The sequence below is a fragment of the Scyliorhinus torazame genome, chromosome 2 (assembly GCF_047496885.1).
Source record: "Scyliorhinus torazame isolate Kashiwa2021f chromosome 2, sScyTor2.1, whole genome shotgun sequence".
NCBI lineage: Eukaryota > Metazoa > Chordata > Chondrichthyes > Carcharhiniformes > Scyliorhinidae > Scyliorhinus > Scyliorhinus torazame.
Genome location: NC_092708.1, coordinates 192,076,001 through 192,103,755, shown reverse-complemented (window position 1 = coordinate 192,103,755; position 27,755 = coordinate 192,076,001). Strand labels below are relative to the sequence as shown.

Below are 27,755 nucleotides of genomic sequence, written 5' to 3'. Positions count from 1 at the left end.
GTGCTGTAAGATTTCTTACTGTGCTCACCCCAGTCCAACGCTGGCATCTCCACATCATAAAAAATACAGGACATCCGATAAATACATAGACATTAGATATCAGGTGAAACATATGGAGTATAGTGTTACAACAGTGGAGTAAATGTGTAGTGAAGAGGAGTCTCCATTCAGGAGTCAGGTAACAGTGGGGAAGAAGCTGTTTTTGAGCCTGTTAGTGCGTGTTTTCAGACTTGCGCTCAGACTTTTGTACCTTCTGCCTGATGGAAGAGGTGGGAAGAGAGAATAACCCAGGTGGGAGGGGTCTTTGATTCAGCAAGGGAGCATTGTGAATAGCACAATTGCTTCACAGCTTCAGGGTCCCAGGTTCGATTCCAGCTTGGGTCATTGTCTGTGCGGAGTCTGCACATCCTCCCTGTGTGTGCGTGGGTTTCCTCCAGGTGCTCCGGTTCCCTCCCACAGTCCAAAGATGTGCAGGTTAGGTGGATTGGCCACGATAAATTGCCCTTAGTGTCCAAAATTTCCCTTACTGTTGGGTGGGGTTACTGGGTTATGGGGATAGGGTGGAGGTGTTGACTTTGGGTAGGGTGCTCTTTCCAAGAGCCGGTGCAGACTTGATGGGCCGAATGGCCTCCTTCTGCACTGTAAATTCTATGATCTATGACGCTGCCCGCTTTCCCAAGGTGGGAGTTGTAGATAGTCAATGGATGGGAGGCGGGTTCACGACTCTGTAGTTTCTTACGTTCTTGAGCCGAGCAGTTGCCATACTAGACTCCCTGTACACCCACGACTGTGTGGCAAAATTTGGCTCAAACTCCATCTGCAAGTTTGCTGATGACGCCACCTTAGTGGGTCGGATCTCGAACAATGATGAGTCAGTAGAGGAGGAAGAAAGAGAACCTAATGGCGATGTGTAATGACAACAATCTCTCCCTCAAGCTGAAGAGCTGGTCTTAGACTTCAGGAAGCAAGAGTAGTGCACACCCCTGTCTGCACCAATGGTGCCGAGGCGGAGTTGGTTGACAGCTTCGAATTCCAAGGTGTTGTTGCTCTTTTATCAGAACCAAAAGACGCAAGTACGTTCCTTGTATTGGACTAATGACCACACAACCAGTATGTTAGTTCAATGATTGTTTATTGTTAAACACATGCGTGGTTCTATGCGTAATAATCTACACGCGGCTACTTATTAAACTACACCGAACAACTAAAATGACCTGTACTTAACTTTCAAGTGACCGGCTCTGTGCTGGTTAGATAAGGCCTTTATCTGGATCCTCACGTGTGTCGGCTGGAAGTCTTCAGGTTCGTCTCGGCTGCGGCTCGTCCTTCAGGGAACGATCGCGGGTCCTTGAACTTGGCTGGTCGATATGCTGCAGTTGGTTGGAGCAGAGGCTGGTCCCAAAAGAGACTGAATGCTGGTTGCGCAGTTGTTCTTATCCCCTGATCTTTTGCGCTCTTTTGGGCGGTCCCAACTCTGGATCCAATGGATAGATAAGGTTTCGATCACCCTAATCGATTCTGGCCAATTCGGGGCAGGTCCTAGCTGCTATTGTCCAAGGCATATATGCACTCCCATATAAGGTAAATAGGTGCCCCAGAGTCTGCTACTGTTGTTACATTTCGATCTGTGTCCCATTGTCCTGGGAAAATCAGTGATTCACCTTTAGCAGGTGTGAGTTTCAGTTAGGTCTGGTTTCCCTCTGCACAATACACCGGGGTTGTGTACCGTCTGTGTGTGTCCCAACCTGACCATAATTCCCATTCTCCTTTGCAGGTGGCCATTTTAGATGCCCACAGTGTGAATGTCACCAACAATCTCCTGGTCCACCCATGCTACAACCAAAAAAAGCACACAGTGCCTATACTTCCTCAGGAGCTATGGAAATTCAACATGTCCACATTGACTCTTAACAATTTTTACAGGTTTTTGTAGAAAGTATCCTATCTGATTGTATCACCGCCTGGTATGGCAACTGTTCGGCCCAAGACTGTACGAAACTACAGCGAACACAGCCCAGTTCATCACATGAACCCACCTCCCATTGCCTTGGGAAAGCGGGCAGCATAATCAAAGACCCCCTCCCACCCGGCTTATTCACTCTTCCAACCTCTTCCATCAGGCAGGAGATACAAAAGTCTGAGAACACACACAAACAGATTCAAAAACAGTTTCTTCCCCGCTATCACCAGTCTCCTGAATGACCCTCTTATGGACTGAACTTATCTCTTCAGACATCTCCTCTACTGTGAAATACTACACTCCGTAAGCTCACACGATACCTGTGCTTACATATTTACATTGTGTATTTATGCATGTCCTATGTTTATCCATGTATGGAATGATCTGTCTGAACTGTACGCAGAACAATACTTTTCACTACCTCGATACATGTGACAAATCAAATTCTATTCAATTCCTACCAAACTGTGGTGCAGCCAGATAGGAAGGATCTGGAATGCACTGTCAGTATAGTGGATGTAGGGTCAATCATGGCTTTCAAAAGGGAATTTGATTGTTATCTGAAAAGGAAATATTTGCAAAGGCTGCAGAAAAAGGCAGTGGAATGGCACGAGGTAAATTGCTCTATCAAAGCTGGTACAGACATGGTGGTACAAATGCCTGCTTAGTGTTCTATAACCGTTCTATGATTCTAACCAACTGCTGAGCAGGAACCTGTAATGCTGTGGTATTGGTATTTAATACCAGTTGATCCATTCCTTGCATGTGTAAATATAGGTATACCTATTGAGTAAATAGTTTTACGGTAGTTTACTAATGAAGAATATAGACCACTCCATTCAATTGGATGTGGCCAGAAAATAGAATAATTTTGTCAGAAGGATTAAGATGTAATATTTTAGTGTAGAAATGGTTAGTTGAGATTATTTTCAGTGCTTAATAAACATAACCATTGAAACAGATCAACATAATTTTCAATGAAAGCCACCTGCAGTGTCAGATACCAATGTGCTAGCAGCATTTAATGAGCATTTTCATTGTAGAAAAAAACCCACAAGAATACCTTTGTAGAAGCCACAATGGTATGTTTTTGGCTTGCTATGCATGTGGGAATGCTAACTGGCAGCTGCAGTGTAAATCAGCATTGCATGGCGCTTAAATTGCTTTTATTTCAGGATGATCTCCCCCTACTGGACGTGTACAGAAAATATGCTGCCTGATGAGAAGAATTAAATTTATGGAGCATGCTCACTCAACATTGCAATATGATGATTTAAGGGTAATGGGGGCTGCTTTACATTGATTAGAAATGCTTCCATGTTAACCATTTATTGAACAATAAAACAATGTGAGCAATTGGCAAATTGTGTTTAATATATTCCAATACATTTGACTGGTATTTAGTGTGTACCTAAGGCAGTGTTTACCCATGGGTACTAATTGCATCCAAATCCACCTAGTAATTGTGCAGTTTTTTTCCAAATACTTCCAAAAAGGCATAGTGGACATTTTGCTGCAGACAGGTCTTTATGGCTACAGGAGCTGAACAGTCAAATCTAGAAACCCATTATATTTGTAATTCAAGTGTAAATCACTTCCCATTTATTCATTGTTCAATTTCTGATTTCAACCTGAAGTGCTTTCAAATGATGTGAGTGCTCAACACACTAAACTTAGCTAACCCCATGTTGAGCTTCAAAGGCCGCATCTTAAAAAGTGCTGAAGTCTAATCCCTTGTGTAAAATGTGCTTTAGTTAAAGCGGAACACAAGTGTGCGGGGAATACATTTTTAGCTTTTGGAAAAATAATTAAACTTGCTTTTCAAAAAAAATCTTAATTTGAACAGATGACCTAGAAAACTAGTATGGTTTACTTACCTCCTAGGCTGCTTAAGTGTCAATTATGGGAGATTAGCCTGCATGTTTCAACAGTTCCATTGAAAACTCTGGGGGAAGATGAGTTCAGACTGGCCTCAGGGCCACTATAAAGCTATCCGACCTGGAAAGGCTGGTTAAGGGGTGGAAATCTGCATTCCCGGTCTGTCATGTGGAAGCTAGTGGTCAGTAAACCCCCAGGTTTACTCTGAAGTAGTAACACCCCTTACTACAGTACGAAGTCTTACAACACCAGGTTAAAGTCCAACAGGTTTGTTTCGATGTCACTAGCTTTCGGAGCGCTGCTCCTTCCTCAGGTGAATGAAGAGGTCTGTTCCAGAAACACATATATAGACAAATTCAAAGATGCCAAACAATGCTTGGAATGCGAGCATTAGCAGGTGATTAAATCTTTACAGATCCAGAGATGGGGTAACCTCAGGTTAAAGAGGTGTGAATTGTATCAAGCCAGGACAGTTGGTAGGATTTCGCAGGCCAGATGGTGGGGGATGAATGTAATGTGACATGAATCCCAGGTCCCGGTTGAGGCCTGCGAAATCCTACCAACTGTCCTGGCTTGATACAATTCACACCTCTTTAACCTGGGGTTACCCCATCTCTGGATCTGTAAAGATTTAATCACCTGCTAATGCTCGCATTCCAAGCATTGTTTGGCATCTTTGAATTTGTCTATATATGTGTTTCTGGAACAGACCTCTTCATTCACCTGAGGAAGGAGCAGCGCTCCGAAAGCTAGTGACATCGAAACAAACCTGTTGGACTTTAACCTGGTGTTGTAAGACTTCGTACTGTGCTCACTCCAGTCCAATGCCGGCATCTCCACATCATGACCCCTTACTACACAAGAGTTGAGCTGCTTTGGGATACTGTTTACAGTTGATATCACAACATTCTAAAGTGACAGACTGTACTTAAGGCTATCCAGGTCAGTGCTAAAATTGCTTCCTTGTTCATTTGTAGCAATAACTAATGAGATTAAATTTACTGTTCAAAAAGGAGTGTAAAGTACCCTTCTCTGCACTTTTCCTTCACTTCTGTATTTAGGCCGAATAGTTCAATTAATGGTCAATGATGAGACTTGGTGGAGATTTTTATCTGCTTTTCATGGAACATCTGACCAAAATATAACCTAGATTAAAGAACATTTATTAAATTAGTTTATTATATTTCAATTTGCCATTTATGAAAAAGCGTAACATGGCCAAATGCAGTCACAGTATTCATGTGATTGAAACTATCCAGTAGCTCATAATCAGAATCTGGCCTGACTGGAGGAGTTAAATAAGAAAAAAACAGATAATTAATAAACAGCTTATCACTCAGCTGTATAGTAGATTGCTGTGAAAAGCTGCTCAGTGCACACCCCTCCACAAAGTAGTTTGATAAATGGTATACCTGAAACCATTGTCAACTATTCTATTTTTGCCAAAGCTACATGTTAGTGTCAAAAACGACTGTGGTGAGGACCGTTGTTTCAAACTGATTTAGTTTTGGAGTACAAAGGCTTAGAAATGATACGGCAATATGCTGAGTTGCAAATTTTCTCTATGGCTAGCTGAAGTGAATTTGAAAGATGCAGACAACCAGATTCCAGTATTATTAGATAATTTACAACATGGATTCTACAGTAAAGATCACTCGTATAGAATATAAATTTACCGCATACAGTACATTAGTTTGGGAAACAGTTGCATACTCCATAGTGCTTGTGTGTGATTATTCCTTTGTGGTATGATTTGAAAGTTAAGGCAACCAGGGTAACATAGCTGAATAATATTGTCATGTATAGACCGTGACCAACCATATAACTGTCATTATTGATTCCTATCAAACAATCTCAAAATATAGAAAGATCGCCACTGGTCTTGTCTCAGTTTTACTGAGAATGCAGTGATGGATAGAAAATCAGTAGGTTGAAATCAAGGAAATTGTACAATTTTCATCTATGTTAGCAGGTGGGAACAGGCATAGCCTATAATAATTCAGTCTTCCATTTCTTAATACTGCACCAACTATTAAAGTTATACCTCAGTACTTCCACCATTTGTCTGAATCTCTTTGTTGTCTTATAGCCTGATATTACGCTCAGCTGGTTGAGTAACATTCGAGTGAAAGAAAAGATTAGGGTCAAAAGCAATTCAATGTCCATAATCTGCACTATTTGTAACTGTGCCAACTGACTCCACTCTGGGGAAGGTAATCCTAATCAGATATTTTGAGATTTCAGATGTTGGATGTAATGATGAGGGGTTACCCAATTGCAAATGATCACTGCTGATTGTTTTCTCTGAATTCACAAGCTGTGTTTTGTAGGACGAAGAGCAATTTCCGTAACCTAACTTGCATAGCTCGACTGCATGCTCATTGTAAGGAATTTGAATGAGGCAACATACAGTAAGGAAAATAGCTGGAATTTAAACCGAATAATGGTCTGGATTTTGCAGTATAAACAATGTTCAATGTTGTTAAAATACAAATTGAACAGCAACTTTCTGGCAACGACACATCTTTAGTTAAATGGGGAATCGTTCTGCTCTTCTTGAAACTGCACTATACTGGTATCTTGCTGAGCAATTCTAAATTGAAACACATGGCATTCAGTTGCTGTAATTGTGTGATTAATCCACTAAAATTGCCAGAACGTTGGGGCTTGTGCATGCCCCCCCCATAAGGAATTTTCAAATAATTTCTGCCAGACAACCAACCTCTCAGGCACTGAAAATTAACTTTGAGGCATATGTCTGATTTGAATTATTGCTTTGTCTTTTATCTCTCTTAATCTCATCATTCTTTCCCCCTTTGCTTTCAGTACATCATTTTGCACTTGAGTTAACTACTTTAACTGACACTTCCTGGTCCAGAATCTGTGCCTCAGTAAAGTTTCTTCACTCTGATTGGATAAAATGATATCACTTACCCCAGATCCCCTGTAGCTGACATTTCTAATTTTCTAAGAGTCAGCGAAAACTCACACAGACACTGTTTTAAGGAAGTATTTTTATTCTTTTCATTTGTATTTGCAACAAAAAAAGGTAAGAACAGACAGGAAACATATGCAGAAACTGGAGGCACATTAACAGTAAACTCCCAAGTGATTGGTTATAACAACCATATTATTAACTATATACATGCTATCCCATGGTATTAAAACATACCAGGGGTGTGTTTGAAGCCACAAAGGCGGAGGCTATTCGTTATCGTGGCAGCATCGGTGGTTTTTTTCTCCCCAGTACCCTTTGATCCCTCTGCATTTACTTCTCTGCAACTTGGTGTTGCTCCTTGGCACCGTTCACATTTGTCTTCCACCTCCCAGGAAGAGCCCACTCATGCATGTTCTGGTCAAGTTCGCCCTGTGCACTACGTTTCGTGGCATTAGGCTCAGCCCTGCACATGAGGTGGAGTTCACCCTATGCAGTACTTCGATCCACACTCCTCTCCCTATCTCCATGCCCAGCTCATCCACCCACCTTCCCGTGTCTTCTCCAGCTAGGCCCTTACCTCTAGCTGTCGTCCGTACATGTTGACGCAGTTACTTTCCCTGAACTGCCCGATGCTAGCAGCTGTCCAGTAGGGTGTGTCCGGTATCTGGGGGTATTGCTCTCTTTAAATTTCAATTTGGTCTATTGCATTCGCTGCTCACAATGTGGTCTCCTCTATATCGGAGAGAGCAAACACAGACTGGGTGATCACTTTGCTGAGCACCTTAGGTCTGTGCGCATTCAGGACCCTGACCTTCCTGTTGCTTGCCATTTCAACACAAGATCCTGCTCCCATGCCCACATGTCTGTCCTTGGCAGGCTGCAATGTTCCAGTGAAGCTCCACGCAAACTGGAGGAATAACATCTCATCTTCCGGTTAGGCATGCTACAGCCTTCCGGTCTCAACATCGGATTCAACAACTTCAGATGATTAGCTCTACCCCACCTCAACCCCTTTGTTTTCATCCCATTTCATTTTAACGGTCTTTTACCATTTCTTTCTTTCTTGTTTTTCTTTATATTAATTTAACCCCCCCCCCCATCTTATCCTCCTTTCCTTAACTTTTCTACTCTTTGCTTCCCCCCCCTCTCTCTTTCCCCCCCCCCCCCCCTCCACATGTACATCTGTCACAGTTTACCCTCTGATGTTAGCTTCTTTGCTGTTTGGCTTTTCATACCTTTTTGTTCTCTCTGGGGACTGCCATTAGCATTGTTTCCTTTGGTTTCTGTGGCTATTAGCATCCTGTTCCCTTGGTTTCTGTGGCTATGACTCATCTTTATTCTCTCACTCCACAGTATAAATATTTCCCACTTTCTCTGTCTTTTAGTTTTGACAAAGGGTCATCTGAACTCGAAACGTTAGCTCTTTCAGATACTGCCAGACCTGCCGAGATTTTCCAGCATTTTCTCTTTGGTTGCTCTCTCAGTTGCAGGTATCGAAGCTCATTCCCTTTCTGGAGCTGGAGCTTTTTTGTTAGTTCCCCCAGGGTCGCTTCTCTACCACATATCTACAGGTGCCTTACTGTCAATACCCCTTCGTCCTATCGCCATGTTTTAAAGGAGGTGCCTATTGTTGCTGGGTGAATTTATGGTTTTTGAAATGGGAGCCATAGAGGACCTTGCACCAAGATTAAAATGGTGCCTGAGCTGACTCCTAGTCCTTAACGTGGTCACCACCACCAGCTTTCTCGAGTACTTGGCTGGGGAAATAGGATTGGGGCCGTGGCCAGTGCTGGGAGGGATGTCCCCATACAGAAGGTCTCCTCCATTCGCACCCATTCTGCCTCTGGCTCTTTTCACCCACTTGCATACCCTTTCCGTGTTAGCCGCCCAGTGGTAGAATAGGAGATTCGACAGAGCCAGGGCCCCTATATTCTGCCTCCTTTGCAAGATGTTTTTAATGATCCTGGGGTTTTATTCCGCTCACACAAACAACATAATTAATTAATTTACCTTGGCGAAGAAATCCTTGGGGCTGAATATTGGGAGGGATCTGAATAGAAAGAGGAATCTTAATAGTAATCGCTTATTGTCACAAGTAGGCTTCAATGAAGTTACTGTGAAAAGCTCCTAGTCGCCACATTCCGGCGCCTGTTCGGAGAGGCTGGTACGGGAATTGAACCCGCGCTGCTGCCTTGTTCTGCATTACAAGCCAGCTGTCTAGCCTACTGTGCTAAACCAGAATCTTTGCAGCATGCTCATTTTATTGCCTGCACCCTTGCCATCAGGGAGAGCAGGAGCAATTCTCCCCCCCCCCCCCCTCCAATGATGAGCTTGCCAGTGTGGTACAGCTCTTTTTGTACTTGGCCCATTAGTTTCTCCCTCCTTCCCTCTTCTCGCTTCTAGGTTTGGTGACCCCCCTCGCCCTTGTAGGTTTTAAAGAACAAAAAAAAGCCAAGCTTAAGAGATCCTGGTTGTCTCTTATTGTTGCGTTCCAAGTAAATTCTTTCGGGTGAACTCGTTTGCTTCCTCCAGTGTGTTAAAATTATGCTCTTTGCTGCTGAACGTATAGTCTCGCCATGTGCAACATGCCAAACTGTTCTTTCCTTTTAAATAATGTCGCTTTGGCCCCGTTAAACACCGCCCGGCGCTTGGCCAGGTTGGCTCCAATATCTTGATAGACGCGGATTGTGTTTCCTTCCCACCTTCAGGACCGTATGCTCCTCGCCCAGTTAAGCACCCGATCTTTGTCTTGAAACATATGCAGTTTTGCAATTATCGCCAGTGGTGGTTCTCCTGATTTAGGCTTTTGCCGGAGCGACCAGTGGGCCCAGTCCACCTCTGTAAATTTGGCGAAGCCTTCCTCTGACCAGTTTCCCGAGCACCTTTGTGACATATTCTGTTAGGTCCTGCCTTCTGCGCCCTGTAGCAGGACGACAATTCTCAGGATCTGTTGACTGGACCTGTTCTGATCGTCAACTTTCCCCTTGAGCGCTTTCTGGGTTGTTACCAACCGTACCACCTTAGCTTCAAGCGAGGCGATCCGCTCACCCTGGTTGGTGGCCACTTTCGCCAGGTCCCACACAATTGCTTTCTGGATCTCAGTTTCCGCTCTGTTCTATCACTGCCTTTATGGGGGCAAGTGCAGTTTCTATTGCTGACCTTAAGGCCAACATAAGATCCTGTTTTATTGAGTCCCTGTGTTTCTGGAGTTCAATTGAGAGAAGCTCCATCTGCTTCATTGACGGGCAGGTTTGTGTTGGCGACCCTGCTTTGTCCACCATGCTCTGCTCTGTTTCATCCCGCATATCCCCTCGTTCAGAGGTTGGGGTCTTCCTTTTCTCGACTTTTACTGTTTTTCGGCTCCACGGCTGGTTTGTGGCATTTCGGTTGGCTGTTAGTTGGGGGTAAGGCTGGGTGGATTTTGTTGCAGTTTTGTATCTATTTGACAAGTTAAAACGGCCTGGTAAGACGTTCCCAAGAGAGAACAACCTTTCATATGACTGCTTAGCTCACGTCCTATAGAAACTTGTGTATACGTAATAACCAGTTGGTGCTGTCTGTTCACTGCCGATCACAAAATCCTGCTGCCGACCACAAAATCCTGGCCAATGTTCAGAAGATTTTATGAAAACATTCTTTCATTGCTTTGGGTGGTGCTGGTACACAATTGTTTCTTAATTTTTGTGACTTCCACTTTGGTATGCCCATGTTATTTTAATTATTTAAAAATAAACGCAAAGTTGGCTGCAACAGTTCAGTTTAGATTAAAATGCTATAGTGGAACCCTGTATAATATCAAAAAAGTTATACACCACTGGCAAAATTTGTCATTTCCTACCCTTATTGAACCTGAGTTTTGTACTGTTTACACAGATAAGAGTGAAGATGTACATTTCTCTGCTATATCTCTGCTTTTTTGGAATGCAAGACAAATTATATCCTGAGCAGTCAGCCACAACTGTAGGGTGTCCTTTCCCATAAATTTGTCTGGTTTGTGGGCCTACAGCTTGCCTTTCGTTCATCTTCAAGATATGGAATTCCACATAACCCGTGTGTTGCTAGAATTGAATAAATGTTTTGCTTTCCCTTTTTATATATTTGAAAAATATATGTAGCCTGTTCAGATTGAGAAATAATTGTGCCCTCTTGTGGTTTAGGAAAGTTGTTTCAGGAAGTTGTGAATCCCTTGGCTTTAAGTGATTTGGTGATTTTATTTTTTTGTGTAGAGTTTAGGGCAGCACGGTAGCCTTGTGGCTAGCACAATTGCTTCACAGCTCCAGGGTCCCAGCTTCGATTCCGGCTTGGGTCACTGTCTGTGCGGAGTCTGCACATCCTCCCTGTGTGTGCGTGGGTTTCCTCCGGGTGCTCCGGTTTCCTCCCACAGTCCAAAGATGTGCAGGTTAGGTGGATTGGCCATGATAAATTGCCCTTAGTGTCCAAAATTGCCCTTAGTGTTGGGTGGGGTTATGGGGATAGGGTGGCGGTGTTGACCTTGGGTAGGGTGCCCTTTCCAAGAGCCGGTGCAGACTCGATGGGCCGAATGGCCTCCTTCTGCACTGTAAATTCTATGATAATCTATGAATTATCACTTGCCTATTGCAACAAGCTTCTCCAATTGTGAAGTGCGTTAAATTCTTGGACATGGAACTAAAACTGGTCTTCTGGTTGGATAATTTCTCTGATCATTAAATTAATGGGTCGCTAATTGAAACAAGTTGTATTGAAGTATTTTTAAGGAGTTACTCTGGCATGTTAAGGTATCTGTTTTTTTAGAAACACAGAACTAGAACTTGACGATGCAGTTGAATTCTGAAAATTTGTGAATATAAGCTGAGTGCAAGTAGTCCATTATTCTAGAATATCATTGCTTGTCATCAAGAAACAACTCTGGAATATGATAAAACATCCTGTGCACAACCAGATCTTTCAGCTTGACTCTTTTGGTGGCAATTGAGGGGGGGGGAAATTATTGACCAGGGATTCTTTGTTCCTCAAATATTACGTGGGGATTTTTAAAAATAAATTCAGAGTACCCAATTATTTTTTTCCCCAATTAAGGGGCAAAATTAGCGTGTCCAATCCACCTATCCTGCACAACTTTGGGTTGTGGAGGTGAGATCCATGCAGAAACCGGGAGTATGTGCAAACTCTACACTGACAGTGATCCGGGGTTGGGATCTAACCAGACTTGGAGCCGTGAGACAGAAGTGCTAACCACTGCACAGCCGTGCTACCCCTACTTTGGGATTTTAATGTAACCGGAAACCTCCGGAATAGACTAAGACCTAAAGGCATGGCACTGTGATGGATAGGCTGATCTGCATTTCAAATGATAAACCATTGAATTTTTATTAGATTAAAATTTTTATTTCAGTGTGTTTAGCTTCTAATAGACATAGAAACCACATTCCTAGAAATTAGTAAGAGAGAAACTGGAGATATTGAACTTTTGTATGCAAAAAAAAAAATAAAAAATTTGTTTGCAAATCCCCTAACCATAGAAAAATAATCACTGAGCTTAAAAAACTTGATTGTTTTTCAATAGATTTGTGGTCGGCATCGAGGTGCATGTCAGGGCATCAGCATGTAAATTGAATGACGTTCTTCCAGTGTGGAAGTCGTCTTTTGATTCCCTGTAAACCAAGTTGAACTTCCAAGACACATGGCCCAGTCCTTCGGTTTAGAATCCATCAAAATGAAGTCTGAAGATTCTTTGAAGAAGGTGGGAGATGGTGGTGTAGTGGTACTGTCACTGGATTAGTAAATCAGAAACCAGGGTAATGCTCTGAGGACCTGGGTTTGAATCCTGCCACTGCAAATGGCGAAATTTGAATTCAATAAAAATCTAGAATTAAAAATCTAATGATTACCATCACACCATTGTTGTAAAAAAACATCTGATTCACTAATGTCCTTAGGAAGGAAAGCTGCCAGCCCAAATCCCATGAATGAATTTAAAAAAAAAAAGAAATCTCATGCACTGGTCATATTATGGACAGCTGGTTGAAGAGGTAGTGGGGAACATTTTAGTGACCGCAGTATGATTTAAGTTTGTTTTGGAAAAGAAGTGTTTTGGATTGGGGAAAAGACAGTAAAAGAGGCAGGGGGGGTCTCCTTTTGTGCTCAAAGGAAATTGTGAGAGTACAGACCCTACGTGTGTCCCTTCAGAGTGAAATGTAGGAGCAACCAACCCAGAGAACCCTGAATGTCTAGAAATATTGAAGACTGAATAAGAAAGAAAAGAGACTTTTAGCAAGTCCAAAGGGAGCAAATCAGTGGAGGCCTTAGTGGAGTATTGAAAATGCAGAGGGCGGTGCGGCAGGGAGGACTTTAGAAAGCAATTAGAGCACAGAGGGGGCATGAAAAAGCACGGGTGGGTAAAATTAGGGAGAATCCCAATGATATTCTAGAAGTATATTAAGGGGAAGAGGTTAACCTGGCAAAGAGGTCACATTCGGGGTCAAGGGGGAAATCTGTGTGTGGCGGTGAAGGACATTGGTAGGGTGTTAAACAAGCACTTGAAATCTGTCTTCACTCGGGAGGAGGATGTAGGTACAAAATTCAGGGAGAGGGACTGATGTTCTTGAACAATTTGACATGGTGAGGAGGTATTGGAGGTTTTGGCGGGCTTAATGGACAAATTCCCAGGTCTGATTGAGTTGTATCTCAGGCTGCTGTAGGGTGGCACAGTGGTTAGCACTGCTGCCTCACAGCTCCAGGGACCCAGGTTCAATTCTGGCCTCGGGTGACTCTGTGAATTTTGCACTTTCTCCCCATGTCTACATGGATTTCCTCTGGGTGCTCCAATTTCCTCCCACAGTCCAAAGATGTGCAGGTTGGGTGGATTGGGCATGCTAGATTGCTCCTTAAGTGTCCAAAGGTTAGGTGGGGTTATGGGAATAGGGTGGAATTGTGGGCTTAAGTAGGGTGCTCTTTGAAGGTCCGGTGTAGATTCGATGGGCTAAATGGCCTCCATCTGCAATGAAACTTCGGTGATCTATGAAATTACAGGGGCTCTGACCCAAATTTTTAACACTTCTCTGACCACAGGGGAGGTGCCAGAGGGTTGGAGGACAGCGTAGCTTCCAATTCCACTTTTCAAGAAGGGTGGTAAAGATAAACCAGGGGATTACAGATCAGTGAATCTCATTGGTCGTAGAGAACTATTGTAGAAAACTCTGAAGGACAGAATCAATCTTCACTTGGAGAGGCAAGGTTTGATCATGGATCATCAGCATGGCTTTGTCAGAGAGGGAGGTCATGTCTAACAAATCTGATTGAATTTTCCAAGGAGGTGATCCGGTGTGCACATGAGGGTAGTGCATTTGATGTAGTTGATATGGGTTTCAGTAAAACCTTCGACAAGGCTCCACATGGGAGACCGGTAAAAAAGGTAAAAGCACATGGGATGCAGCTTGACGTGGCAAGTTGGATCGTAAACTGGCTTAATGGTAAGCGACAGAAGGTAGTGATAGACTGTTTGTGTGACTGGAGGCCGGTGTCCAATGGCATACCACAAAGATCAAATTTTCTGACCAACAGACCACTATCAGTAAGAATGAACAACAACGCCTCCTCCACAATAGTCCTCAATACCGGGGCCCCGCAAGGCTGCGTACTTAGCCCCCTACTCTACTCCCTGTACACACACGACTGCTTGGCAAAATTTGGTTCCAACTCCATCTACAAGTTTGCTGACGATAGGACCATAGTGGGCCAGATCTCGAATAACGACGAGCCAGAATACAGGAGGGAGATAGAGAACCTAGTGGAGTGGTGCAGTGACAACAATCTCCCTCAATGCCAGCAACACTAAAGAGCTGGTCATTCACTTCAGGAAGCAAAGTACTGTACACACCCCTGTCAGCATCAATGGGGCCGAGGTGGAGATGGTTAGCAGTTTCAAATTCCTAGGGGTGCACATCTCCCAAAATCTGTCCTGGTCCACCCATGTCGACGCTACCACCAAGAAAGCACAACAGCACCTATACTTCCTGAGAAAACTAAGTAAATTCGGCATGTCCGCATTAACCCGCACCAACTTTTACAGACGCACCATAGAAAGCATCCTATCTGGCTGCATCACAACCTGGTATGCCAACTTCTCGGCCCAAGACCGCAAGGAACTTCAGAGAGTCGTGAACACCGCCCAGTCCATCACACGAACCTGCCTCCCATCCATTGACTCCATCGACACCTCCCGCAGCCTGGGGAAAGCGGGCAGCATAATCAAAGACCCCTCCCACCCAGCTTACTCGCTCTTCCAACTTCTTCCATCGGGCAGGAGATACAGAAGTCTGAGAACACGCACAAACAAACTCAAAAACAGCTTCTTCCCCACTGTTACCAGACTCCTAAATGACCCTCTTATGGACTGATTTCATTATCACTACACCCTGTATGCTTCATCTGATGCCGGTGCTTATGTAGTTACATTGTATATGTTGTGTTGCCCTATTATGTATTTTATTTTCTTCCCGTGTACTTAATGATCTGTTGAGTTGCTCGCAGAAAAATACTTTTCACTGTACCTTGGTACACGTGACAATAAACAAATCCAATCCAATCCAAATGTTGCCTGGGATAGAGCATTTGAGCTGAAAGCCCTTTTCTGTACTGTATGGCACTATGAACTTAATCACTATAATGCTATTCAATCCCTGAGTCATGCTACAGTATCAGATGTTTTGCATATCAGGTCTCCCTTTTGGATGAATGATGGTTCACTTGTGAGAATGGTCTGAGACACAAATTATAGAAATATTGCTCAAATGTAAAAACACGCTGATAGCAACCATGTGGGATGGACAATCACTTAAACATCAGAATAGGCTGCATATTAGTAAACTACAAAACATTTTGGGGCATTTACAAAAATGCTGGAAGATTAATGTCCAATGGGTATTTCCAGTTAAAGACATTAAAGAAAGTCCATTTTTAAATAAAGTGATGAACAGGTGTGGAAATGGTGGTTGTGTGTTGCTGAAAACTTACATCGATGTGGTCCCCTGTAAAAGTTCAAGGAAATGGGTGTTTGCGCTGCTCCACCAATACCCTTGTCTTAACAGTAAACAGCAGTTGACAATTTGCTGTCACTTAGACTGTAAGAGACTCCATATTGACATGATTTATGGCCTTTACCTGACACTGGGCGATCAACAAAGAGACCATTGAAGTTATGGAGTCTAATCTCTGCACTTCTGAATAAAAATAGAAAATGCTGGAAATACCCCTCTTGTCTGGCAGCATCTGTGTAGAGTGAGAGAACCCTTTTGGGTCTAATGTTTTTGCAATCAATTGCTAGTTTCAACATTCATTTTTGGGACTAGCCTCCTCCCACCTATTTCCAAACCATAAGATAGCAAAAACACCATCTACTGGGCATACCCATGATTTATTATTTACAATACACAAGTTATAATTGCCTTCCAATGCAAGAGTGCTGTAGACCGTGAAGACCGTGCTGTAGTCTGCAGTGGCCTCATCAGAAGGAATGGCTTACTGTTCTCTTTCTTCTAACCAGGCAGTCCAACATCAGCCAGGGAGCTAGGTGGTTCTGCACTCAATGCACAACACTCTATTCTGTAGGTGTCCAATGCCATTAAATATACCATGTTCCCTGCAACAAAGGCTGCTGCTGTTAAGTGTTTTAGCTAGGTAATTCATGTCACCGTGCCAAGCTTGAGGAGCTTTTGATTGATCTCAATAGATCATGCAGGTCCCTGACATCCCAATTCTGTGCCTTCTTGCGACACTTGGAAAATGGGATCTGCAGACATTGGATCTAATGTTTTTCATATTTTTAAAAATGGGATGAAAGTTTCCAGAAGTTGCAAACCGCTCATCTTCCAGTGCCAAACCTCAACCTGAGTTATGCCATTAGTCCTCCAGATTTTTATCGAGAATGTGGTTGATCCATGAGACAAGCAATTTGTACATTGTAAATGTAGTCCTTGGTAGGCCAATAGGCCTGCTGTGCTACAGCTGGATTAATGTTCTTACAAATATTGGTAGAAATATCATGCAAGGTGAACCAAGCACACATGACATATTAACAATGTACGTAGCACATGCAAGCTGAACGGAATTTACGATTACATGTGCAAAGAAAGACCACATGCATGTTACAAACAAAGATTTTAATTACTAGGTAAATCTGGTGTTCCAGTAAGGGCATACTAATTCTACTTTGGGCTTCTTCAATGTTTGAGCCACAGTGCAAAAAGCAGTTCTATAGATTACACAGGTGCTGCAAACATTACATATGTACAAATTTAAATAGAAATGAGGCTTGCTGTTTAATTCTATTCATTTCAGGCTGGTTTTGGCTACAGCAGCAGTGCAACCGAAAACATTTTTCCTTAATGTATATATTTTAATTAGACCCATGAGTAATTTGGGGAAACCCATTAGTGTCAAACCAAATATTTTCTGCCAGAGATCTTTAAGTAGAAATGAATAGGAAATCTACCAATAATGATTTGTACATTGCTTTTTAAAAGCACAATATTCCTTGATTTTAAAAGCACGATATGCCCTCTAGAATTTTTTTTGTTCCATAAGGCTAGAGATTAATTCATATAGTGCTCTGCCTGTGGGGCTGGCTGTGCTGTGTGCAATAACATCATCCCTAGTAAAGCTGCAGACTTCAAAAATAGACCAGTGCTTGTTTAATGTGAGCATAGATATCTGAAGAAGTTGCACACCCCCCCCCCCCCCCCCCCCCCACCCCCATTTTGTTGAACATTGATGGGTTAACCCTTTTTAGAATGCTTTGAACAAACTGCCTTCAGGCAGCATTAACATTCGCATGGATTGCTTCATTGCACATTCACTATTCGTATGTGTCATTGCTGCTCTATTGTTTAAGACTATACTAAACCGACATGTTTAATAACTGAATAAATGGTGCATCTACATGGGGAACTATGGGAAACACATTGCTGAGAGATGCACCGAATAGTGAAGAGAACACCTGGCCAGCGTAATCCGTTATTAACCCAAGTTTTTCTCCCCTTGGGTAAATTCCATTTGCTGAGTGAGCGTGTAAAATAATATGTACCTTTTCAGAATGCTTTGAATTCTCCAAATCTTCCCCCACTCACCTTGCACAGTGTGGGGGACAATCTGGTCTATGGAGCTCCATCAGAAAAAATGTTCAGTCATGTTCTATGTCATTACACCAGAAGCTTCAGCGCTTTCAGCTGTGGCATTCCTCTGTTTTTTGGAATACCACCTCCTATATCCACTCTCTATGCTCTCCGTGGTCATGCAACATCTGTTATGCATTTCCATGGTTATCTAGTTATATTTGGTTTTATCTCATTTCTTCTATAAAGAAATTAAATCTTCATCATTACCCTTTCAATTTCTTTGGAACTTAATTTTTCTTATGTATCCTCCTTTTTATGATCATTGAGTTTTTGCTAGGTTAGCTTTTAAAGAAATTGTTTCTGGCAGTGGCAGTCATTCAACCATTCCATGAAATGCAATGAGATGAAAATCGCTTATTGTCACAAGTAGGCTTCAATGAAGTTACTGTGAAAAGCCCCTAGTCGCCACATTCCGGCGCCTGTTCGGGGAGGCTGTTACGGGACTGGTTACAGACTGGCATGGTTACAGACTGTCTTTGAAGCCCAGATTTTTTCAAAGATAATCTTTTAATTACACTTTAAATAAACCACTCTATTCCATATTTCTGTTCTCTGCTAAATCAATTGTACTTGAATGAGATTCTTTGCCCATGCTTTCTATGTACCATATAATAGCTCTTATGTGTCAGTCGTGGCTGTTGATAACACTCTTTCCTCTGTCAGAACATGGAGACTCAAGTCCTAATCCAGGACTGAGCACAAAAAGAATTGCGGTACTGAGGAAATGTTGCACTGTTGGAGGAGCTATCTTCTGGATGAGACATGAAACTTGAGGCTCACTCTGCTTTTGCATGTGGACATAAACCGTGGCATTATTTTGGAGGGCAGGGGAGTTATCCCCAAGGTCCTGCCCAATATATATCCCTCTGTCAAAATCACAATTAATGATCTGGTCATGATCATATGGCTGCCTGTGGGAGCTTGCTGTGTACAAATTGGCTGCTGGCTGCAGTGTTTCCAACAATATAACAGTGACCACGCTTCAGGAGTACTTCATTGGCTGTAAAGTGCTTTGAGATGTTCATTGGCTGTGAAAGGCTCTACATGTACGGTTTTGAATAAATCCAGGACTTGTAGCCTATGGATCAAACAAATAGTAACTAAATGGATATAGAATTCATATGTGAGAATAGAGCAGAGACCATGTTATATAGTTGGAAAGAAGAGGGTGGAAGACTGGATTGGCGATGGATTGGACAAGACCCATTGTTGTTGTCGGGTGACAGAACCCAGAAACTATTTAAAGTCTTGAGATTCTGTGCCATCAGGACTGTCGTGGCCCGAGTGAGAGGGGGTTTGTAGAAGTGTGCCGTACCCATGTCTGGGGGACTTTGAAAGGAAAAAGGCTGCTGGTGAATGTGACTCAAACTGAAACGATTGGAAAAGAAATGATAAACCCTACAAAATGGAGGCTGAGTTGGAAAGACAGTACAAATGTAATCCCACATTTTTAAAAAAGTATTTTTATAATCTTTATTGTCACAAGTAGGCTTACATTAACACTGCAATGAAGTTACTGTGAAAATCCTAGTCGCCACATACTCATAGAATTTACAGTGCAGAAGGAGGCCATTCGGCCCATTGAGTCTGAACTGGCTCTTGGAAAGAGCACCCTACCCAAGGTCAACACCTCCACCCTATCCCCATAACCCAGTAACCCCACCCAACACTAAGGGCAATTTTGGCACTAAGGGCAATTTATCATGGCCAATCCACCTAACCTGCACATCTTTGGACCGTGGGAGGAAACTGGAGCACCCGGAGGAAACCCACGCACACACTGGGAAGATGTGCAGACTCGGCACAGACAGTGGCCCAAGCTGGAATCGAACCTGGGACCCTGGAGCTGTGAAGCAATTGCGTTATCCACAATGCTACCGTGCTGCCCTGGCGCCTGTTCAGGTACACAGGGAGAATTCAGAATGTCCAATTCACTTAACAGCACGTCTTTTGGGACTTGTGGGAGGAAACCCATGCAGACACAGTGTTGCTAACTTTTGGTTGGTTCAATTGGCTCTGTCTTATAACCTTTGCTCTCGAGTCGCCAGGTATCTTTATGATACCGCCACGAGGTTCAAGTTCAAGTAATGATCAATAACTCAATACACCAATTAGTACGATTCAAATCAAAGCATATTTATTATACACAGTAAATCGCTACTCATGTATAAATTCTACTTCTAAGCTACTTCTATAACTAACAGGCCTATACTTAGCTTCGGACTGGCCCACCAGGTCAGGGGAACAAATGGCCTTTCGTTCGGGTTCTGAGTCTGCTGGATTCAAAAGCTGGTATGGACTGGTAGCTATCTCGTAGCGAGCGTTGACTTGAGACTTACGGTCTTTTGGCGGCAGCTGAACAGGTCACGGTCAAGGGTTGGTTCGCGTTGCTGAGTGACCCTGTCAAGAAGAACTATTTGAACTTGGGGGCTTAACTTTATAGTCCCCAAGGGCTTCCCACCTTTCGGGGCGGACCCTGTACCTGGTTCCAAGTGATAGGACTTTGTTCCAATCGCTTGGTTCGATTTCTCCAATGCTGGAGTGGTTCCCTGATCGATGGGCGGTCTTGAGGTGTCCGTTAACCTCTTTTGTGTTGGCTCCTGCTGGTGCCGAGGAGCCTGGCTTGGCCTTGTTTACCCCAAATGTTTCGATTGTTCCCGGGGATCGCTCATTAGCATGTAGATGGCTGCTACATTATTATGCAGATGGCTGCTTGTATCGATGCTGTCTGGGCTTTTGCAGACTTTAATACACAGTAAACTTGCACCTGCTAGTTTCTGCCTGTGTTGGCTGAATTTCCCTTCAGCCTTTGCTGTTCTCCATTTTACGTCGGGAGTTGGCCAACCCAGGTGGCTACAACAGGAAGAACGTGCAGACTCCACACAGACACTGACCCAAGCCGGGAATCTAACCTGAGACCCTGGTGCTGTGAAGCAACAGTGCTAAGCACATTTCCGAGGAGTAATCTGGTCAACAAATACAAATTAGCTACCTGTGCTCTGCAACACTGCCACCACAAATATGTTTTGTGCAGCTAGCACAGTACGATTGCTAGAAAGAGTGCACAAAATCAGATCTGCCATTACACACCCAGCAAATGCCTCATCTCGAGGCAGCCAATCTGGACCAACTGGCTCGAGCTCGGCAGTTCTGATTTGCAGAAGGGCCTGTGGCATAACACCACCAACACAGCTCAGAATCAGCACTTAGTCCCATGTCAGAAATCCCAGACTTCGAGCTCCCAAGCGGCAAATGGGTTAAACTGAACAGGATTTGCACGAGAGTCTGACCCTGCCACAACAACCTCTTTGTTGGGGACACAGTGAGTCACCCTTGTGCAACTGTGGCGAACTGCAAACCATAGTGCATATAATCAACAAGTGGCTTGACCTGTGCTTCAGTGGTGCTCTCGCTGCCCCATACTAGGAGGCTGCCAATTGGCTGAAGAATTTCAAATTTGACATCTCTGTTCATCAGTGCATATGGGAGTAGTAGTAATTGGCACCACCATAGTGTGTTGGAAATCTGGCAATAACACCATATAAATAAGCTTAATAGATTACACCTTACATTTGCACAAAGTAGTAGGCATGCTAACTACTTAGAATGGTGATCAAATGATTTATATTAGCGTTAAGGTGGCACATTGCCAAATGGATGAGTTTAAATGTACAATTTGTGGCATTTCACTTGATACTGGATTTCAAAATATTCTTTCTTTTTCAAGGTTTGGCTGATACTTCAATTCTGCAGGAAATTGTTGTCTGCCTCCCTCCCGATCAGCAATAGTGCCAGGTAAGAATCCATCCAAACCAAGAAACTGCCCCATATTAACAGTAAACTGCAAAGGGAAGCTACAAATCCCAGTGAGGCTTTCTTCTGTTTAGAAACAAAGTACATGGATGACATGAATGGATCAAGGACAGAATATGTTGGAAAAACACAACCGGCTTGGCAGCATCCGTAAAGAGAGAAAGCAAAGTTAACACTTTCTCTCCTTACAGATGGTGCCAGACCTGCTGAGGTTTTCCAGTATCCCATGTACTTGTTTTAGCTTGCAGCACCTGCAGTAGTTTGTTGTGCTTTTGTTTCGGTATTAGTAGGATGGATTAAATTCCATGTTACAAAATAGAAACAGTTGACAATTTCACTTCACTTTAAAAGAGATATTAACAAACCTAAAATCAGATACAAAAAAGAAGTTGGGTATTGTCATTGGGGGGGGGGGGGGGGGGGGGGGGGGTGAATAGGGTGAGATGCAGAGTAGCAAGGTAGATGGAAACGTTCAGGTATTTTACTGGACACACAATCAAATCTACCTATTTTGACAGACTTTTTCCTGACTAGGAATGTGTTTGGGAATGTGTTTGGCTATCCTGTGGGTTAAGCATTAGGTCTCACACAGCCAGTTATCATGGAACTACTTGATGCATAACCCAAAAGCTTAACGTTAATCCTTACTTTTCACCAGCACCAAAGCAATTTCTAAAGTCCCATTTAAAAAAAAATAAAATAAAAAATAAAAAAATTGTGTTTTCTTTGAAGTTACTTTCTCGATAAGCGCGTACTAGTTGTGTTTAGCATCCAAACAAAATAGGCATCAAGTAATATTTCTATTTGTTGGTCCCAAGGTTAAACACACTCACCATATACCTCTGAGCACCTATATACCCCTGAGCATCTATATAGTACATCTTTTACATGCAATATACAAATTCTAAGCTTGTTTGAGTTCCTTAAATCGATGAGGGTGCCAAGTCGAATTGGGAAAGTGTTGTGGTTAAATTATTTGAATTAATTTATTCAGATTGTCAGCCTGGTTCCCAATAATAGCACCATCTTTGAAGGACAAAGTATAAGCTGGTTAGTAAATTAGCTAAGATTCATCCTGACGTTTTTATGGGGAAACAATGATTGTATAAAAGGAGCAGCTGATGCAACTCTGTTGTACGCAGGTCCTTCCCTTTTGCACATTGAATTCAATGCTACAGCACTCACTGCATTTTAGTTATGTCTAATTTATTTATTAATTTTTCCAATGCAGGAGCAATTTGGCAAGTCCAATCCACTTTGTGGGTTGTGGGGGCAAGACCCATGCAGATATGTCCAATTTTTTTTTTGAACAAATGAATATTTTTTTGGAAAACCCAAGTGACACACAACCCAGGTTTTGTAAAGGATAAGTACATCAATCAATGTGATATAATCAGTCAAGCACATTAGGCTTGCACCCCAAAACTCGATACTTACCAAAAATAATAATTAGTTGGGGTACTGCCTTGCAGATTTGTATAAGGGGTGAGATATCTGGGCCTTCCGTTTATTTCTGGCAAGTTTGTCCCTTCAAATCCAACCATGCTTTGTTTGCAAACCCCCTGTTCAACACCGGCATCTCAGGTCAGAACTCTCTTGGTTCTAATAGTCTTTAAATGAGCGGCACGGTAGTACAGTTGCTTCACAGCTCCAGGGTCCCAGGTTTGATTCCCGTCTTGGGTCACTGTGCAGAGTCTGCACGTTCACCCCGTGTCTGCGTGGGTGTCCTCCGAGTGCTCTGGTTTCCTCCCACAGTCTAAAAATGTGCAGGTTAGGTGGATTGACCATGCTGAATTGCCCTTAGTGCCAAGGTTAGATGGGGTACAGGGCCTAGGTAGGGTGCTCTTTCGGAGGGTCAGTGCAGACTTTATGGGCCGAATGGTCTCCTTTTGCACTGTAGGGATTCTATGTCTCCCTTCCCACAAAAATATCCTTGCAATGTCAACTCCACAAATGTCACAGAATGCCTTAAACCCCATCATTGAAATTAATAGTTCATTTTTCGGTAACTAAATTACATGCTGTTGTCTATTTTTTGTCGGTCGCTGAAATAGTCCGGAGATTGTTAATGTGCTTCACATTCCAAAATATATTAAACTCTTTGTTTCCTTTGTCTAGTATTCTAGGCACTGGAAATATTCCATAATATTTTGCTGATGGCAACAGCAGATTATAGTGCACACACAAGCTGATAGAGACAGTTTTTGGGGGTGGGGGAAGATGGCCATTATTAACTTATTGAGCTGTTTGCTTTTGTTGAATATTGGTTTTAGCTAGAAGGCCACAGCACAAGTATTAGAATGAGCTGGTCACTTAATACAGCACAAGGCAGAATTTTCCATTAGTTCTCCTCATCTACAGGACAGAAGCATATTTATCTGTGTTAGATGATGAATCACAATATATTTAATGTATGGTGCAAAAGATTGGAGGAGATGCCATTTCACCTGTATCAGAAATGTTAAACCATAATCTTGGTATACTTCTGACTTGCACCATGGAATTTTATGTCTCACTTAGTGGTCTGCAGATATTGCTGCTGTTGTGTCACTAACAACTAAAATAGTTGTGCATTGGGTGGGTAAGTTTTCCCCCCCCCCCCCCCCATTTGTGATGTCTGGCCACTGTAGTGATATCATGGTTGTGTTGTAATTCACCGACTGACCACTAGGAGTTCATTAGTATATATGTGAATGTCAGTCAGGTGACCCCCTCCCCCAGACTGATTAGGGAGCTGGGAGAGAGGTTGCTTGTGCATGTTCATACTGTTATTCATCTGTTTGCATGTAGTTGACCCACAGTTAATGTTAATAAATAGTTTATAGCTTTAGCTACAGGTGTTGTTGTAATATAAATCAGACCATCCAACAAGAACACTGCAGCCACAATACTGAAGCATTATAATACATGATTTTAGCAACGTTCTGTTTTTCCTTTTAAAAGAACAACAGAGGGAACATCTGTCGCCAATGAATGTCTGTAATGAATGCCAATCTTTACACTAACCTGCGTTCAATTGTAAGGTTAGAAGTGGGGATGTTTGCGGATGAATGTTCAGCACCATTCGCAACTCCTCAGATAATGAAGCGGTCCGTGTCCAAATGCAGCAAGACCTGGACAATATCCAGGCTTGAGCTGACCAGTGGCAAGTTACATTCGTGCCACACAGTGTAAGGCAATGACCACCTCCTACAAGAGGGGACCTAACCATCGCCTCTTGACATTCAATAGCATTACTATCGCTGAATCCCCCACAATCCAACATTCTGGGGGTTACCATTGACCAGAAACTGAACTGGACTAGCCACATTAATACTGTGGCTACGAGGGCAGGTCAAAGGCTAGGAATCCTACGGCGAGTAACTCACCTCCTGACCCCCCCCCCCTCCCAAAAGCTGTCAACCATCTAAAAGGCACAAGCCAGGAGTGTAATGGAATACTCTCCATTTGCCTGGATGAGTGCAGCTCCAATAACACTGAAGAAGCTCAACACCATCCAGGACAAAGCAGCCTGCTCGATTGCTCCCCCTTCAATAAACATTCAAACCCTCCACCACCGGCGAACAGTTGCAACCCTTGAGTACCATCTACAAAATGCACTGCAATAACTCACCAAGGTTCCTTCCACAGCACCTTACAAACCCACCACCACTACCACCTAGAAGGACAAAAGCAGCAGAGATCTGCTTACTCACCACCCCGACTTGGAACTATATCGGCGTTCCTTCGTTGTCACTGGGGCCAAATCCTGGAACTCCCTGCCTAACAGCACATTGGGTGTACCTACACCTGAAGGACTGCAGTGGTTCAAGAAGCTAACTCACCACCACCTTCTCAAGGGCAACTAGGGATGGGCAATAAATGCTGGTATAACCAGCGACACCCACATCTGTAAATTAATTTTTAAAAAGCTGAATCATCACAAGCAAGATCTTCAAGAAAGCTTCTTACAAATGAGAGACTTGGCTAGTTTAAAGTTGACTTTGCACTTGCTGTTGAATTTGCATGAGCAGATTGGAACAGGAAAAAAACATACTTATAGCCCTTCAAGGCCATGATCACCTTATCCTTTCTTTTGCGATGACTCCCTTGGCCAGTGGTGGGTCAATTCCAGTGTTACTTGATCCAGAGTCATGACACAAGTGAAATTAGATGTTATTTTAAAATATCCTGAGGTCCTTGACTGAGCCCAATAAACTGCAGACACCAGGTTTGTAATTTTAACACCAGTACCTTTTATTATATACAGTATTATAATTAAACTGACAGAAAAATGTAACTGACTATCGAACACTTCCTTCCCAAACTCCCCCACCACTCTCCACGCTCGCAAGCGCGCGAACAACAGAGGAGAAAGGGTGATTGAGAGGTAAAGAAAATATTAAAAGGATAAAGAATCTTTGCATTTGGATGGCTTCCGGTTAATGTCTTCTGGAGTTCAAGCTTTCGTTTCGGTACTTCTAGGTTTGAGAGAGTTTTCTTTCGCAAGGTTGTCTACTTTCTCTGTAGATTCAGGATTATTTCAGATTTACAGCAAAGATGTGCCAGACATTCACTGGTTTTAGAATTATAAAGCAGTTCTTTTCTTCAGCAGCCAAGAGAGAGAGAGACTGTCTCTTTCACATCGAAGGTCGAAACACTGATGCCCAACTCTCAAAAAGCATCACATGGGAACCAATCACTGACTATTTTCAGGCAGAACACTGTCCCTGGCCAACCCACAAGTTGCCAGGCAGCCAATCTAACGGACTTCCTCAAAGCTGGTTCCCAAGATTCACATGGCGCCGACGTGCTTGTTTATCCTCTCCAACTTAGAAAACCTAGGAACACAATGTCCTGACCATCAGGCTGCTTCTGCTTGAGTCTGCTGCTTAAAGGCACATTCCGATTATGGATCCATGGACCAAAAATCTTTTAAAAAGAAAATGGGTACACCGGAAATAGGAAGGACTTTTGTGCTTTAAACCCAATTAGTAGTTAAATAGTCATGGTCTTTGTACCATGAGCAACGCATCATGGGAATAACTCAAGAATTTGTTTTCTCTCAAATTAAGTTTATTCTTGAATTATTTGTGGGTTACAGTAACATTTTGCCAACATTACTATAACATCTGGAATTCCAATTCTTGTAGCATGATGTCATTGACTCTAAATTGAACTAGTGTGTGACGGTGGCAGGGGAATATGACTTGAATTAGATTAATTATGTCTTAATTTGTGCACGAGGATGCCAATTATACCAAGAATAACAGTAGTACCATTAGTGTAGTACAAAGGACTTCCGGTGGCGGCCATGGAGGAGTAGGTCGCGCATTCGGTAGCTCCTGCCTGGAACGGACTTTCGGACCTTTCTCCAGGAGTTTTCACGGACTTTTTGGGACAGATTGGTGAAACGAACATTGCCAAAAAGGATTCCCTCTCTGTTGTCTGGATAGCTGGACCAGGAGTGGCCGGGTGAAGCGTTTTAAGTCCCGACAGACACAAGCGTGCGGAGCGGGCGGCGAGGCACAGCATGGCGGCCGGTATAGACCAGGGAGCGTGGGCGCAGTGGTCACAGGAGCAACAGGAGTTCCTTAGGGGCTGCTTTGCTGATCTTAAAAAGGACATGCTGGCCCCGATGAAGGCATCAATAGTCCAAATGATCGCAACTCAGGCAACACGAGGGAAAGCGATAAAGGAGATGGAGAAAAAGCTATCCGACCATGAGGACGAATTGGTCGCACTGGCCCGTAAGGTGGAGGCGCAGGATGACCTCCACAAGAAGTGGCAGGGGAGGCTGGAGGACCCAGAAAACAGGTCCAGGAGGCAGAACATAAGAGTTGTGGGCCTCCCCGAAGGTGTGGAGGGGTCGGATGCGGGAGCATTTGTGTCCAAAATGCTGGAGACGCTGATGGGGACAGAGGTATTCCCTCGACCCCTGGAACTGGCCGGGGCGCACAGAGCCCTCGCAAGGAAGCCCAAGGCGAATGAACCGCCGAGGGCCATGCTGGTGAGATTTCATTGCTTCTCGGAC

At 43.3% G+C, this 27,755-nt stretch overlaps 1 protein-coding gene across 26 annotated transcripts in view; it reads left to right on the top strand.

The window, feature by feature from the left end:
• LOC140394487 (poly(rC)-binding protein 3) overlaps nt 1-27,755 on the top strand; it is a 283,234-nt gene that overhangs the window by 130,028 nt on the left and 125,451 nt on the right. For 24 of the 26 annotated variants that reach the window (XM_072481939.1, XM_072481920.1, XM_072481914.1 and 21 more), the window contains one exon: nt 21,657-21,724. The exons of the other annotated variants lie outside the window; for them this stretch is intronic. The gene's annotated coding sequence lies outside the window, so the exon portion shown is untranslated. The remainder of the gene's footprint in view (nt 1-21,656; nt 21,725-27,755) is intronic. 26 annotated transcript variants of the gene reach the window in all.